Consider the following 18,642-nt stretch of genomic DNA (forward strand, 5'->3'; position numbering starts at 1 on the left):
TGATGAGTCTAGATACTGATCCCGGTTGGCTCGCCAACATGATGAGTCTACGTACTGATCCAGGTGGGCTCGCCAACATGATGAGTCTAGATACTGATCCAGGTGGGCTCGCCAACGTGATGAGTCTAGATACTGATCCAGGTGGGCTCGCCAACATGATGAGTCTAGATACTGATCCAGGTGGACTCGCCAACATGATGAGCCTACGTACTGATCCAGGTGGGCTCGCCAACATGATGAGTCTACGTACTGATCCAGGTGGGCATGCCAACATGATGAGTCTAGATACTGATCCAGGTGGGCTCGCCAACATGATGAGTCTACGTACTGATCCAGGTAGGCTCGCCAACATGATGAGTCTACGTACTGATCCAGGTGGGCTCGCCAACATGATGAGTCTAGATACTGATCCAGGTGGGCTCGCCAACATGATGAGTCTAGATACTGATCCAGGTGGGCTCGCCAACATGATGATTCTAGATACTGATCCAGGTGGGCTCGCCAACATGATGAGTCTAGATACTGATCAAGGTGGACTCGCCAACATCATGAGCCTAGGTACTGATCCAGGTGGGCTCGCCAACATGATTTGTCTAGATACTGATCCAGGTGGGCTCGCCAACATGATGAGTCTACGTACTGATCCAGGTGGACTCGCCAATGTGTTGAGTCTACGTACTGATCCCAGTGGGCTCGCCAGCATGATGAGTCTACGTACTGATCCAGGTGGGCTCGCCAACATGATGAGTCTAGATACTGATCCCGGTGGGCTCGCCAACATGATTAGTCTACGTACTGATCCAGGTGGGCTCGCCAACATGACGAGTCTAGATACTGATCCCGGTGGGCTCGCCAACATGATGAGTCTACATACTGATCCAGTTGGGTTCGCCAACATGATGAGTCTAGATAATGATCCAAGTGGGCTTGCCAACGTGATGAGTCTAGATACTGATCCAGGTGGGCTCTCCAACATGATGAGTCTACGTGCTGATCCAGGTGGGCTCGCCAACATGATGAGTCTAGATACTGATCCAGGTGGGCTCGCAAACATGATGAGTCTAGACACTGATCCCGGTGGGCTCGCCAACATGATGAGTCTAGATACTGATCCGGGTGGGCTCGCCAACATGATGAGTCTACGTACTGATCCAGGTGGACTCGCCAACGTGTTGAGTCTACGTACTGATCCCAGTGGGCTCGCCAACATGATGAGTCTACGTACTGATCCAGGTGGGCTCGCCAACATGATGAGTCTACGTACTGATCCAGGTGGGCTCGCCAACATGATCAGTCTAGATATTCATCCCGGTGGGCTCGCCAACATGATGAGTCTAGATACTGATCCAGGTGGGCTCGCCAACATGTTGAGTCTACGTAGTGATCCAGGTGGGCTCGCCAACATGATGAGTCTAGATACTGATCCCGGTGGGCTCGCCAACATGATGAGTGAAGATACTTATCCCGGTGGGCTCGCCAACATGATGAGTCTACGTACTGATCCCGGTGGGCTCGCCAACATGATGAGTCTAGATATTGATCCCGGTGGGCTCGCCAACATGATGAGTCTACGTACTGATTCCGGTTTGGCTCACCAACGTGATGAGTCTACGTACTGATCCAGGTGGGCTCGCCAACATGATGAGTCTAGATACTGATCCCGGTGGGCTCGCCAACGTGATGAGTCTACGTACTGATCCCAGTGGGCTCGCCAACATGATGAGTCTACGTACTGATCCAGGTGGGCTCGCCAACATGATGAGCCTACGTACTGATCCAGGTGGGCTCGCCAACATGATGAGTCTACGTACTGATCCAGGTGGGCTCGCCAACATGATGAGTCTACGTACTCATCCAGGTGGGCTCGCCAACATGATGAGTCTACGTACTGATCCAGGTGGGCTCGCCAACATGATGAGTCTAGATACTGATCCAGGCGGGCTCGCCAACGTGATGAGTCTAGATACTGATCCAGGTGGGCTCGCCAACATGATGAGTCTAGATACTGATCCAGGTGGACTCGCCAACATGATGAGCCAACGTACTGGTCCAGGTGGGCTCGCCAACATGATGAGTCTAGATACTGATCCCAGTGGGCTCGCCAACATGATGAGTCTACGTACTGTTCCAGGTGGGCTCGCCAACGTGATGAGTCTACGTACTGATCCAGGTCGGCTCGCCAACGTGATGAGTCTAGATACTGATCCTGGTGGGCTCGCCAACATGATGAGTCTACGTACTGATCCAGGTGGGCTCGCCAACATGATGAGTCTAGATACTGATCCAGGTGGGCTCGCCAACATGATGAGTCTAGATTCTGATCCAGGTGGGCTCGCCAACATGATGAGTCTACGTACTGATCCAGGTGGGTTCGCCAACGTGATGAGTCTACGTACTGATCCTGGTGGGCTCGCCAACATGATGAGTCTACGTACTGAATCAGGTAGGCTCGCCAACATGATGAGTCTAGATACTGATCCAGGTTGACTCGCCAACATGATGAGTCTACGTACTGATCCAGGTGGGCTCGCCAACATGATGAGTCTAGATACTGATCCAGGTGGGCTCGCCAACATGATGAGTCAACGTACTGATCCAGATGGGCTCGCCGACGTGATGAGTCTACGTACTGATCCTGGTGGGCTCGCCAACATGATGAGGGTAGATACTGATCCAGTTGGGCTCGCCAACGTGATGAGTCTAGATACTGATCCCGGTGGACTCGCCAACATGATGAGTCTACTTATTGATCCAGGTGGGCTCGCCAACATGATGAGTCTACGTACTGATCCAGGTGGCCTCGCCAACATGATGAGTCTACGTACTGATCCTGGTGGGCTCGCCAACGTGATGAGTCTAGATACTGATCCTGGTGGGTTCGCCAACATGATGAGTCTAGATACTGATCCAGGTGGGCTCGCCAACATGATGAGTCTAGATACTGATCCAGGTGGGCTCGCCAACATGATGAGTCAACGTACTGATCCAGATGGGCTCGCCAACGTGATGAGTCTACGTACTGATCCTGGTGGGCTCGCCAACATGATGAGGGTAGATACTGATCCAGGTGGGCTCGCCAACGTGATGAGTCTAGATACTGATCCCGGTGGACTGGCCAACATGATGAGTCTACTTATTGATCCAGGTGGGCTCGCCAACATGATGAGTCTACGTACTGATCCAGGTGGGCTCGCCAACATGATGAGTCTATGTACTGATCCTGGTGGGCTCGCCAACGTGATGAGTCTAGATCCTGATCCCGGTGGGCTCGCCAACGTGATGAGTCTACGTACTGATCCAGGTGGGCTCGCCAACATGATGAGTCTACGTACTGATCCATGTGGGCTCGCCAACATGATAAGTCTAGATACTGATCCAGGTGGGCTCGCCAATGTGATGAGTCTAGAGACTGATCCCAGTGGGCTCGCCAACATGATGAGTCTACGTACTGATCCAGATGGGCTCGCCAACATGATGAGTTTACGTACTGATCCAGGTGGGCTCGCCAACATGATGAGTCTACGTACTGATCCATGTGGGCTCGCCAACATGATGAGTCTAGATACTGATCCAGGTGGGCTCGCCAATGTGATGAGTCTAGAGACTGATCCCAGTGGGCTCGCCAACATGATGAGTCTACGTACTGATCCAGATGGGCTCGCCAACGTGATGAGTCTACGTACTGATCCAGGTGGGCTCGCCAACATGATGAGTCTAGATACTGATCCCGGTGGGCTCGCCAACGTGATGAGTCTACGTACTGATCCCAGTGGGCTCGCCAACATGATGAGTCTACGTACTGATCCAGGTGGGCTCGCCAACATGATGAGCCTACGTACTGATCCAGGTGGGCTCGCCAACATGATGAGTCTACGTACTTATCCAGGTGGGCTCGCCAACGTGATGAGTCTAGATACTGATCCAGGTGGGCTCGCCAACATGATGAGTCTACGTACTCATCCAGGTGGGCTCGCCAACATGATGAGTCTACGTACTGATCCAGGTGGGCTCGCCAACATGATGAGTCTAGATACTGATCCAGTCGGGCTCGCCAACGTGATGAGTCTAGATACTGATCCAGGTGGGCTCGCCAACATGATGAGTCTAGATACTGATCCCAGTGGGCTCGCCAACATGATGAGTCTACGTACTGTTCCAGGTGGGCTCGCCAACGTGATGAGTCTACGTACTGATCCAGGTCGGCTCGCCAACGTGATGAGTCTAGATACTGATCCTGGTGGGCTCGCCAACATGATGAGTCTAGATACTGATCCAGGTTGGCTCGCCAACATGATGAGTCTAGATTCTGATCCAGGTGGGCTCGCCAACATGATTTGTCTACGTACTGATCCAGGTGGGCTCGCCAACGTGATGAGTCTACGTACTGATCCTGGTGGGCTCGCCAACATGATGAGTCTACGTACTGATCCAGGTAGGCTCGCCAACATGATGAGTCTAGATACTGATCCAGGTTGACTCGCCAACATGATGAGTCTACGTACTGATCCAGGTGGGCTCGCCAACATGATGAGTCTAGATACTGATCCAGGTGGGCTCGCCAACATGATGAGTCAACGTACTGATCCAGATGGGCTCGCCGACGTGATGAGTCTACGTACTGATCCTGGTGGGGTCGCCAACATGTTGAGGGTAGATACTGATCCAGGTGGGCTCGCCAACGTGATGAGTCTAGATACTGATCCCGGTGGACTCGCCAACATGATGAGTCTACTTATTGATCCAGGTGGGCTCGCCAACATGATGAGTCTACGTACTGATCCAGGTGGCCTCGCCAACATGATGAGTCCACGTACTGATCCTGGTGGGCTCGCCAACGTGATGAGTCTAGATACTGATCCTGGTGGGTTCGCCAACATGATGAGTCTAGATACTGATCCAGGTGGGCTCGCCAACATGATGAGTCTAGATACTGATCCAGGTGGGCTCGCCAACATGATGAGTCAACGTACTGATCCAGATGGGCTCGCCAACGTGATGAGTCTACGTACTGATCCTGGTGGGCTCGCCAACATGATAAGGGTAGATACTGATCCAGGTGGGCTCGCCAACGTGATGAGTCTAGATACTGATCCCGGTGGACTGGCCAACATGATGAGTCTACTTATTGATCCAGGTGGGCTCGCCAACATGATGAGTCTACGTACTGATCCAGGTGGGCTCGCCAACATGATGAGTCTACGTACTGATCCTGGTGGGCTCGCCAACGTGATGAGTCTAGATACTGATCCCGGTGGGCTCGCCAACGTGATGAGTCTACGTACTGATCCAGGTGGGCTCGCCAACATGATGAGTCTACGTACTGATCCATGTGGGCTCGCCAACATGATAAGTCTAGATACTGATCCAGGTGGGCTCGCCAATGTGATGAGTCTAGAGACTGATCCCAGTGGGCTCGCCAACATGATGAGTCTAGATACTGATCCTGGTGGGCTCGCCAACATGATGAGTCTAGATACTGATCCAGGTGAGCTCGCCAACATGATGAGTCTAGATTCTGATCCAGGTGGGCTCGCCAACATGATGAGTCTAGATTCTGATCCAGGTGGGCTCGCCAACATGATGAGTCTACGTACTGATCCAGGTGGGCTCCCCAACATGATGAGTCTACGTACTGATGCCGGTGGGCTCGCCAACATGATGAGTCTACGTACTGATCCAGGTAGGCTCGCCAACATAAAGAGTCTAGATACTGATCCAGGTTGACTCGCCAACATGATGAGTCTAGATACTGATCCAGGTGGGCTCGCCAACATGATGAGTCTACGTACTGATCCAGGTGGGCTCGCCAACATAATGAGTCTAGATACTGATCCAGGTGCGCTCGCCAACATGATGAGTCTAGATACTGATCCAGGTGGGCTCGCCAACATGATGAGTCTAGATTCTGATCCAGGTGGGCTCGCCAACATGATGAGTCTTGATACTGATCCAGGTGGGCTCGCCAACATGATGAGTCTAGATTCTGATCCAGGTGGGCTCGCCAACATGATGAGTCTACGTACTGATCCAGGTGGGCTCGCCAACGTGATGAGTCTACGTACTGATCCAGGTGGGCTCGCCAACATGATGAGTCTACGTGCTGATCCAGGTAGGCTCGCCAACATAATGAGTCTAGATACTGATCCAGGTTGACTCGCCAACATGATGAGTCTAGATACTGATCCAGGTGGGCTCGCCAACATGATGAGTCTACGTACTGATCCAGATGGGCTCGCCAACTGGATGAGTCTAGATACTGATCCAGGTGCGCTCGCCAACATGATGAGTGTAGATACTGATCCAGGTGGGCTCGCCAACATGATGAGTCTACGTACTGATCCAGGTGGGCTCGCCAACATGATGAGTCTACGTAGTGATCCCGGTGGGCTCGCCAACGTGATGAGTCTACGTACTGATCCCGGTGGGCTCGCCAACATGATGAGTCTAGGTACTGATCCCGGTGGGCTCGCCAACATGATGAGTCTAGGTACTGATCCAGGTGAACTCGCCAACATGATGAGTCTACGTACTGATCCCGGTAGGTTCGCCAACATGATGAGTCTACGTACTGATCCAGGTGGGCTCGCCAACATGATGAGTCTACGTACTGATCCCCGTGGGCTCGCCAACATGATGAGTCTACGTACTGATCCAGGTGGACTCGCCAATATGATGAGTCTACGTACTGATCCCGGTAGGCTCCCCAATGTGATGAGTCTACGTACTGATCCAGGTGGGCTCGCCAATGTGATGAGTCTACGTACTGATCCAGGTGGGCTCGCCAACATGATGAGTCTAGATACTGATCCAGGTGGACTCGCCAACATGATGAGTCTACGTAGTGATCCCGGTGGGCTCTCCAACGTGATGAGTCTACGTAGTGATCCAGGTGGGCTCTCCAACGTGATGAGTCTACGTACTGATCCAGGTGGTCTCGCCAACGTGATGAGTCTACGTACTGATCCAGGTGTACTCGCCAACATGATGAGTCTAGATACTGATCCCGGTGTACTCGCCAACATGATGAGTCTAGATACTGATCCCGGTTGGCTCGCCAACATGATGAGTCTACGTACTGATCCAGGTGGGCTCGCCAACATGATGAGTCTAGATACTGATCCAGGTGGGCTCGCCAACGTGATGAGAATAGATACTGATCCAGGTGGGCTCGCCAACATGATGAGTCTAGATACTGATCCAGGTGGACTCGCCAACATGATGAGCCTACGTACTGATCCAGGTGGGCTCGCCAACATGATGAGTCTACGTACTGATTCAGGTGGGCTCGCCAACATGATGAGTCTAGATACTGATCCAGGTGGGCTCGCCAACATGATGAGTCTACCTACTGATCCAGGTAGGCTCGCCAACATGATGAGTCTACGTACTGATCCAGGTGGGCTCGCCAACATGATGAGTCTAGATACTGATCCAGGTGGGCTCGCCAAAATGATGAGTCTAGATACTGATCCAGGTGGGCTCGCCAACATGATGAGTCTAGATACTGATCCTGGTGGACTCGCCAACATCATGAGCCTAGGTACTGATCCAGGTGGGCTCGCCAACATGATTTGTCTAGATACTGATCCAGGTGGGCTCGCCAACATGATGAGTCTACGTACTGATCCAGGTAGGCTCGCCAATGTGATGAGTCTACGTACTGATCCAGGTGGGCTCGCCAACATGATGAGTCTAGATACTGATCCAGGTGGACTCGCCAACATGATGAGTCTACGTAGTGGTCCCGGTGGGCTCTCCAACGTGATGAGTCTACGTAGTGATCCAGGTGGGCTCTCCAACGTGATGAGTCTACGTACTGATCCAGGTGGTCTCGCAAACGTGATGAGTCTACGTACTGATCCAGGTGTACTCGCCAACATGATGAGTCTAGATACTGATCCCGGTGGGCTCGCCAACATGATGAGTCTAGATACTGATCCCGGTTGGCTCGCCAACATGATGAGTCTACGTACTGATCCAGGTGGGCTCGCCAACATGATGAGTCTAGATACTGATCCAGGTGGGCTCGCCAACGTGATGAGAATAGATACTGATCCAGGTGGGCTCGCCAACATGATGAGTCTAGATACTGATCCAGGTGGACTCGCCATCATGATGAGCCTACGTACTGATCCAGGTGGGCTCGCCAACATGATGAGTCTACGTACTGATTCAGGTGGGCTCGCCAACATGATGAGTCTAGATACTGATCCAGGTGGGCTCGCCAACATGATGAGTCTACCTACTGATCCAGGTAGGCTCGCCAACATGATGAGTCTACGTACTGATCCAGGTGGGCTCGCCAACATGATGAGTCTAGATACTGATCCAGGTGGGCTCGCCAAAATGATGAGTCTAGATACTGATCCAGGTGGGCTCGCCAACATGATGAGTCTAGATACTGATCAAGGTGGACTCGCCAACATCATGAGCCTAGGTACTGATCCAGGTGGGCTCGCCAACATGATTTGTCTAGATACTGATCCAGGTGGGCTCGCCAACATGATGAGTCTACGTACTGATCCAGGTGGACTCGCCAATGTGTTGAGTCTACGTACTGATCCCAGTGGGCTCGCCAGCATGATGAGTCTACGTACTGATCCAGGTGGGCTCGCCAACATGATGAGTCTAGATACTGATCCCGGTGGGCTCGCCAACATGATGAGTCTACGTACTGATCCAGGTGGGCTCGCCAACATGACGAGTCGATATACTGATCCCGGTGGGCTCACCAACATGATGAGTCTACATACTGATCCAGTTGGGCTCGCCAACATGATGAGTCTAGATACTGATTCAGGTGGGCTCGCCAACGTGATGAGTCTAGATACTGATCCCGGTGGGCTCGCCAACATGATGAGTCTACGTACTGATCCCAGTGGGCTCGCCAACATGATGAGTCTACGTACTCATCCAGGTGGGCTTGCCAACATGATGAGTCTACGTACTGATCCAGGTGGGCTCGCCAACGTGATGAGTCTACGTACTGATCCAGGTGGGCTCGCCAACGTGATGAGTCTACGTACTGATCCAGGTGGGCTCGCCAACATGATGAGTCTACGTACTGATCAAGGTGGGCTCGCCAACGTGATGAGTCTACGTACTGATCCAGGTGGGCTCGCCAACGTGATGAGTCTACGTACTGATCCCAGTGGGCTCGCCAACATGATGAGTCTACGTACTCATCCAGGTGGGCTTGCCAACATGATGAGTCTACATACTGATCCAGGTGGGCTCGCCAACGTGATGAGTCTACGTACTGATCCCGGTGGGCTCGCCAACGTGATGAGTCTAGGTACTGATCCCGGTGGGCTCGCCAACATGATGAGTCTAGGTACTGATCCAGGTGGGCTCGCCAACATGATGAGTCTAGGTACTGATCCAGGTGTACTCGCCAACATGATGAGTCTAGGTACTGATCCCGGTAGGCTCGCCAACATGATGAGTCTACGTACTGATCCAGGTGGACTCACCAACATGATGAGTCTACGTACTGATCCCGGTAGGCTCCCCAATGTGATGAGTCTACGTACTGATCCAGGTGGACTCCCCAACATGATGAGTCTACGTACTGATCCAGGTGGACTCGCCAACGTGTTGAGTCTACGTACTGATCCCAGTGGGCTCGCCAACATGATGAGTCTACGTACTGGTCCAGGTGGGCTCGCCAACGTGATGAGTCTACGTACTGAACCAGGTCGGCTCGCCAACGTGATGAGTCTAGATACTGATCCTGGTGGGCTCGCCAACATGATGAGTCTACGTACTGATCCAGGTGGGCTCGCCAACATAATGAGTCTAGATACTGATCCAGGTGCGCTCGCCAACATGATGAGTCTAGATACTGATCCAGGTGGGCTCGCCAACATGATGAGTCTAGATTCTGATCCAGGTGGGCTCGCCAACATGATGAGTCTACGTACTGATCCAGGTGGGCTCGCCAACATGATGAGTCTAGATACTGATCCAGGTGGGCTCGCCAACGTGATGAGAATAGATACTGATCCAGGTGGGCTCGCCAACATGATGAGTCTAGATACTGATCCAGGTGGACTCGCCAACATGATGAGCCTACGTACTGATCCAGGTGGGCTCGCCAACATGATGAGTCTACGTACTGATTCAGGTGGGCTCGCCAACATGATGAGTCTAGATACTGATCCAGGTGGGCTCGCCAACATGATGAGTCTACCTACTGATCCAGGTAGGCTCGCCAACATGATGAGTCTACGTACTGATCCAGGTGGGCTCGCAAACATGATGAGTCTAGATACTGATCCAGGTGGGCTCGCCAAAATGATGAGTCTAGATACTGATCCAGGTGGGCTCGCCAACATGATGAGTCTAGATACTGATCCTGGTGGACTCGCCAACATCATGAGCCTAGGTACTGATCCAGGTGGGCTCGCCAACATGATTTGTCTAGATACTGATCCAGGTGGGCTCGCCAACATGATGAGTCTACGTACTGATCCAGGTAGGCTCCCCAATGTGATGAGTCTACGTACTGATCCAGGTGGGCTCGCCAATGTGATGAGTCTACGTACTGATCCAGGTGGGCTCGCCAACATGATGAGTCTAGATACTGATCCAGGTGGACTCGCCAACATGATGAGTCTACGTAGTGGTCCCGGTGGGCTCTCCAACGTGATGAGTCTACGTAGTGATCCAGGTGGGCTCTCCAACGTGATGAGTCTACGTACTGATCCAGGTGGTCTCGCAAACGTGATGAGTCTACGTACTGATCCAGGTGTACTCGCCAACATGATGAGTCTAGATACTGATCCCGGTGGGCTCGCCAACATGATGAGTCTAGATACTGATCCCGGTTGGCTCGCCAACATGATGAGTCTACGTACTGATCCAGGTGGGCTCGCCAACATGATGAGTCTAGATACTGATCCAGGTGGGCTCGCCAACGTGATGAGAATAGATACTGATCCAGGTGGGCTCGCCAACATGATGAGTCTAGATACTGATCCAGGTGGACTCGCCAACATGATGAGCCTACGTACTGATCCAGGTGGGCTCGCCAACATGATGAGTCTACGTACTGATTCAGGTGGGCTCGCCAACATGATGAGTCTAGATACTGATCCAGGTGGGCTCGCCAACATGATGAGTCTACCTACTGATCCAGGTAGGCTCGCCAACATGATGAGTCTACGTACTGATCCAGGTGGGCTCGCCAACATGATGAGTCTAGATACTGATCCAGGTGGGCTCGCCAAAATGATGAGTCTAGATACTGATCCAGGTGGGCTCGCCAACATGATGAGTCTAGATACTGATCAAGGTGGACTCGCCAACATCATGAGCCTAGGTACTGATCCAGGTGGGCTCGCCAACATGATTTGTCTAGATACTGATCCAGGTGGGCTCGCCAACATGATGAGTCTACGTACTGATCCAGGTGGACTCGCCAATGTGTTGAGTCTACGTACTGATCCCAGTGGGCTCGCCAGCATGATGAGTCTACGTACTGATCCAGGTGGGCTCGCCAACATGATGAGTCTAGATACTGATCCCGGTGGGCTCGCCAACATGATGAGTCTACGTACTGATCCAGGTGGGCTCGCCAACATGACGAGTCGATATACTGATCCCGGTGGGCTCACCAACATGATGAATCTACATACTGATCCAGTTGGGCTCGCCAACATGATGAGTCTAGATACTGATTCAGGTGGGCTCGCCAACGTGATGAGTCTAGATACTGATCCCGGTGGGCTCGCCAACATGATGAGTCTACGTACTGATCCCAGTGGGCTCGCCAACATGATGAGTCTACGTACTCATCCAGGTGGGCTTGCCAACATGATGAGTCTACGTACTGATCCAGGTGGGCTCGCCAACGTGATGAGTCTACGTACTGATCCAGGTGGGCTCGCCAACGTGATGAGTCTACGTACTGATCCAGGTGGGCTCGCCAACATGATGAGTCTACGTACTGATCAAGGTGGGCTCGCCAACGTGATGAGTCTACGTACTGATCCAGGTGGGCTCGCCAACGTGATGAGTCTACGTACTGATCCCAGTGGGCGCGCCAACATGATGAGTCTACGTACTGATCCAGGTGGACTCGCCAACGTGTTGAGTCTACGTACTGATCCCAGTGGGCTCGCCAACATGATGAGTCTACGTACTGGTCCAGGTGGGCTCGCCAACGTGATGAGTCTACGTACTGAACCAGGTCGGCTCGCCAACGTGATGAGTCTAGATACTGATCCTGGTGGGCTCGCCAACATGATGAGTCTACGTACTGAACCAGGTGGGCTCGCCAACATAATGAGTCTAGATACTGATCCAGGTGCGCTCGCCAACATGATGAGTCTAGATACTGATCCAGGTGGGCTCGCCAACATGATGAGTCTAGATTCTGATCCAGGTGGGCTCGCCAACATGATGAGTCTACGTACTGATCCAGGTGGGCTCGCCAACATGACGAGTCGATATACTGATCCCGGTGGGCTCACCAACATGATGAATCTACATACTGATCCAGTTGGGCTCGCCAACATGATGAGTCTAGATACTGATTCAGGTGGGCTCGCCAACGTGATGAGTCTAGATACTGATCCCGGTGGGCTCGCCAACATGATGAGTCTACGTACTGATCCCAGTGGGCTCGCCAACATGATGAGTCTACGTACTCATCCAGGTGGGCTTGCCAACATGATGAGTCTACGTACTGATCCAGGTGGGCTCGCCAACGTGATGAGTCTACGTACTGATCCAGGTGGGCTCGCCAACGTGATGAGTCTACGTACTGATCCAGGTGGGCTCGCCAACATGATGAGTCTACGTACTGATCAAGGTGGGCTCGCCAACGTGATGAGTCTACGTACTGATCCAGGTGGGCTCGCCAACGTGATGAGTCTACGTACTGATCCCAGTGGGCGCGCCAACATGATGAGTCTACGTACTGATCCAGGTGGACTCGCCAACGTGTTGAGTCTACGTACTGATCCCAGTGGGCTCGCCAACATGATGAGTCTACGTACTGGTCCAGGTGGGCTCGCCAACGTGATGAGTCTACGTACTGAACCAGGTCGGCTCGCCAACGTGATGAGTCTAGATACTGATCCTGGTGGGCTCGCCAACATGATGAGTCTACGTACTGAACCAGGTGGGCTCGCCAACATAATGAGTCTAGATACTGATCCAGGTGCGCTCGCCAACATGATGAGTCTAGATACTGATCCAGGTGGGCTCGCCAACATGATGAGTCTAGATTCTGATCCAGGTGGGCTCGCCAACATGATGAGTCTACGTACTGATCCAGGTGGGCTCGCCAACATGATGAGTCTAGATACTGATCCAGGTGCGCTCGCCAACATGATGAGTCTTGATACTGATCCAGGTGGGCTCGCCAACATGATGAGTATAGATTCTGATTCAGGCCGGCTCGCCAACATGATGAGTCTACGTACTGATCCAGGTGGGCTCGCCAACGTGATGAGTCTACGTACTGATCCAGGTGGGCTCGCCAACATGATGAGTCTACGTACTGATCCAGGTAGGCTCGCCAACATAATGAGTCTAGATACTGATCCAGGTTGACTCGCCAACATGATGAGTCTAGATACTGATCCAGGTGGGCTCGCCAACATGATGAGTCTACGTACTGATCCAGATGGGCTCGCCAACATGATGAGTCTAGATACTGATCCAGGTGCGCTCGCCAACATGATGAGTGTAGATACTGATCCAGGTGGGCTCGCCAACATGATGAGTCTACGTACTGATCCAGGTGGGCTCGCCAACATGATGAGTCTACGTAGTGATCCCGGTGGGCTCGCCAACGTGATGAGTCTACGTACTGATCCCGGTGGGCTCGCCAACATGATGAGTCTAGATACTGATCCCGGTGGGCTCGCCAACATGATGAGTCTAGGTACTGATCCAGGTGTACTCGCCAACATGATGAGTCTACGTACTGATCCCGGTAGGTTCGCCAACATGATGAGTCTAGGTACTGATCCAGGTGTACTCGCCAACATGATGAGTCTACGTACTGATCCCGGTAGGTTCGCCAACGTGATGAGTCTACGTACTGATCCCGGTGGGCTCGCCAACATGATGAGTCTAGATACTGATCCCGGTGGGCTCGCCAACATGATGAGTCTAGGTACTGATCCAGGTGTACTCGCCAACATGATGAGTCTACGTACTGATCCCGGTAGGTTCGCCAACATGATGAGTCTACGTACTGATCCAGGTGGGCTCGCCAACATGATGAGTCTACGTACTGATCCCGGTGGGCTCGCCAACATGATGAGTCTACGTACTGATCCAGGTGGACTCGCCAACATGATGAGTCTACGTAGTGATCCCGGTAGGCTCCCCAATGTGATGAGTCTACGTACTGATCCAGGTGGGCTCGCCAACATGATGAGTCTACGTACTGATCCAGGTGGGCTCGCCAACATGATGAGTCTAGATACTGATCCAGGTGGACTCGCCAACATGATGAGTCTACGTAGTGATCCCGGTGGGCTCTCCAACGTGATGAGTCTACGTAGTGATCCAGGTGGGCTCTCCAACGTGATGAGTCTACGTACTGATCCAGGTGGTCTCGCCAACGTGATGAGTCTACGTACTGATCCAGGTGTACTCGCCAACATGATGAGTCTAGATACTGATCCCGGTGGGCTCGCCAACATGATGAGTCTAGATACTGATCCCGGTTGGCTCGCCAACATGATGAGTCTACGTACTGATCCAGGTGGGCTCGCCAACATGATGAGTCTAGATACTGATCCAGGTGGGCTCGCCAACGTGATGAGAATAGATACTGATCCAGGTGGGCTCGCCAACATGATGAGTCTAGATACTGATCCAGGTGGACTCGCCAACATGATGAGCCTACGTACTGATCCAGGTGGGCTCGCCAACATGATGAGTCTACGTACTGATTCAGGTGGGCTCGCCAACATGATGAGTCTAGATAATGATCCAGGTGGGCTCGCCAACATGATGAGTCTACCTACTGATCCAGGTAGGCTCGCCAACATGATGAGTCTACGTACTGATCCAGGTGGGCTCGCCAACATGATGAGTCTAGATACTGATCCAGGTGGGCTCGCCAACATGATGAGTCTAGATACTGATCCAGGTGGGCTCGCCAACATGATGAGTCTAGATACTGATCAAGGTGGACTCGCCAACATCATGAGCCTAGGTACTGATCCAGGTGGGCTCGCCAACATGATTTGTCTAGATACTGATCCAGGTGGGCTCGCCAACATGATGAGTCTACGTACTGATCCAGGTGGACTCGCCAATGTGTTGAGTCTACGTACTGATCCCAGTGGGCTCGCCAGCATGATGAGTCTACGTACTGATCCAGGTGGGCTCGCCAACATGATGAGTCTAGATACTGATCCCGGTGGGCTCGCCAACATGATGAGTCTACGTACTGATCCAGGTGGGCTCGCCAACATGACGAGTCTAGATACTGATCCCGGTGGGCTCGCCAACATGATGAGTCTACATACTGATCCAGTTGGGCTCGCCAACATGATGAGTCTAGATACTGATTCAGGTGGGCTCGCCAACGTGATGAGTCTAGATACTGATCCCGGTGGGCTCGCCAACATGATGAGTCTACGTACTGATCCCAGTGGGCTCGCCAACATGATGAGTCTACGTACTGATCCAGGTGGGCTCGCCAACATGATGAGTCTATGTACTGATCCAGGTGGGCTCGCCAACGTGATGAGTCTACGTACTGATCCAGGTGGGCTCGCCAACGTGATGAGTCTACGTACTGATCCAGGTGGGCTCGCCAACATGATGAGTCTAGATACTGATCCAAGTGGGCTCGCCAACGTGATGAGTCTAGATACTGATCCAGGTGGGCTCGCCAACATGATGAGTCTACGTGCTGATCCAGGTGGGCTCGCCAACATGATGAGTCTACGTACTGATCCAGGTGGGCTCGCCAACGTGATGAGTCTAGATACTGATCCAGGTGGGCTCGCCAACATGATGAGTCTACGTACTGATCCAGGTGGGCTCGCCAACATGATGAGTCTACGTACTGATCCTTGTGGGCTCGCCAACGTGATGAGTCTACGTACTGATCCAGGTGGGCTCGCCAACATGATGAGTCTAGGTACTGATCCCGGTGGGCTCGCCAACATGATGAGTCTAGGTACTGATCCAGGTGTACTCGCCAACATGATGAGTCTAGGTACTGATCCCGGTAGGCTCGCCAACATGATGAGTCTACGTACTGATCCAGGTGGGCTCACCAACATGATGAGTCTACGTACTGATCCCGGTGGGCTCGCCAACATGATGAGTCTACGTACTGATCCAGGTGGACTCGCCAACATGATGAGTCTACGTACTGATCCCGGTAGGCTCCCCAATGTGATGAGTCTACGTACTGATCCAGGTGGGCTCGCCAATGTGATGAGTCTACGTACTGATCCAGGTGGGCTCGCCAACATGATGAGTCTAGATACTGATCCAGGTGGACTCGCCAACATGATGAGTCTACGTAGTGATCCCGGTGGGCTCTCCAACGTGATGAGTCTACGTAGTGATCCAGGTGGGCTCTCCAACGTGATGAGTCTACGTACTGATCCAGGTGGGCTCGCCAACGTGATGAGTCTACGTACTGATCCTGGTGGGCTCGCCAACATGATGAGTCTAGATACTGATCCCGGTGGGCTCGCCAACATGATGAGTCTAGATACTGATCCCGGTTGGCTCGCCAACATGATGAGTCTACGTACTGATCCAGGTGGGCTCGCCAACATGATGAGTCTAGATACTGATCCAGGTGGGCTCGCCAACGTGATGAGTCTAGATACTGATCCAGGTGGGCTCGCCAACATGATGAGTCTAGATACTGATCCAGGTGGACTCGCCAACATGATGAGCCTACGTACTGATCCAGGTGTGCTCGCCAACATGATGAGTCTACGTACTGATCCAGGTGGGCTCGCCAACATGATGAGTCTAGATACTGATCCAGGTGGGCTCGCCAACATGATGAGTCTACGTACTGATCCAGGTAGGCTCGCCAACATGATGAGTCTACGTACTGATCCAGGTGGGCTCGCCAACATGATGAGTCTAGATACTGATCCAGGTGGGCTCGCCAACATGATGAGTCTAGATACTGACCCAGGTGGGCTCGCCAACATGATGAGTCTAGATACTGATCAAGGTGGACTCGCCAACACCATGAGCCTAGGTACTGATCCAGGTGGGCTCGCCAACATGATTTGTCTAGATACTGATCCAGGTGGGCTCGCCAACATGATGAGTCTACGTACTGATCCAGGTGGGCTCACCAACATGATGAGTCTACGTACTGATCCCGGTGGGCTCGCCAACATGATGAGTCTACGTACTGATCCAGGTGGACTCGCCAACATGATGAGTCTACGTACTGATCCCGGTAGGCTCCCCAATGTGATGAGTCTACGTACTGATCCAGGTGGGCTCGCCAATGTGATGAGTCTACGTACTGATCCAGGTGGGCTCGCCAACATGATGAGTCTAGATACTGATCCAGGTGGACTCGCCAACATGATGAGTCTACGTAGTGATCCCGGTGGGCTCTCCAACGTGATGAGTCTACGTAGTGATCCAGGTGGGCTATCCAACGTGATGAGTCTACGTACTGATCCAGGTGGGCTCGCCAACGTGATGAGTCTACGTACTGATCCTGGTGGGCTCGCCAACATGATGAGTCTAGATACTGATCCCGGTGGGCTCGCCAACATGATGAGTCTAGATACTGATCCCGGTTGGCTCGCCAACATGATGAGTCTACGTACTGATCCAGGTGGGCTTGCCAACATGATGAGTCAAGATACTGATCCAGGTGGGCTCGCCAACGTGATGAGTCTAGATACTGATCCAGGTGGGCTCGCCAACATGATGAGTCTAGATACTGATCCAGGTGGACTCGCCAACATGATGAGCCTACGTACTGATCCAGGTGGGCTCGCCAACATGATGAGTCTACGTACTGATCCAGGTGGGCTCGCCAACATGATGAGTCTAGATACTGATCCAGGTGGGCTCGCCAACATGATGAGTCTACGTACTGATCCAGGTAGGCTCGCCAACATGATGAGTCTACGTACTGATCCAGGTGGGCTCGCCAACATGATGAGTCTAGATACTGATCCAGGTGGGCTCGCCAACATGATGAGTCTAGATACTGATCCAGGTGGGCTCGCCAACATGATGAGTCTAGATACTGATCAAGGTGGACTCGCCAACATCATGAGCCTAGGTACTGATCCAGGTGGGCTCGCCAACATGATTTGTCTAGATACTGATCCAGGTGGGCTCGCCAACATGATGAGTCTACGTACTGATCCAGGTGGAGTCGCCAATGTGTTGAGTCTACGTACTGATCCCAGTGGGCTCGCCAGCATGATGAGTCTACGTACTGATCCAGGTGGGCTTGCCAACATGATGAGTCTACGTACTGATCCAGGTGGGCTCGCCAACGTGATGAGTCTACGTACTGATCCCAGTGGGCTCGCCAGCATGATGAGTCTACGTACTGATCCACGTGGGCTCGCCAACATGATGAGTCTACGTACTGATCCCAGTGGTCTCGCCAACATGATGAGTCTACGTACTCATCCAGGTGGGCTTGCCAAC

Source organism: Telmatherina bonti (genome assembly GCF_933228915.1).
Source record: "Telmatherina bonti genome assembly, chromosome: 2".
NCBI classification, from domain to species: Eukaryota; Metazoa; Chordata; class Actinopteri; order Atheriniformes; family Telmatherinidae; genus Telmatherina; species Telmatherina bonti.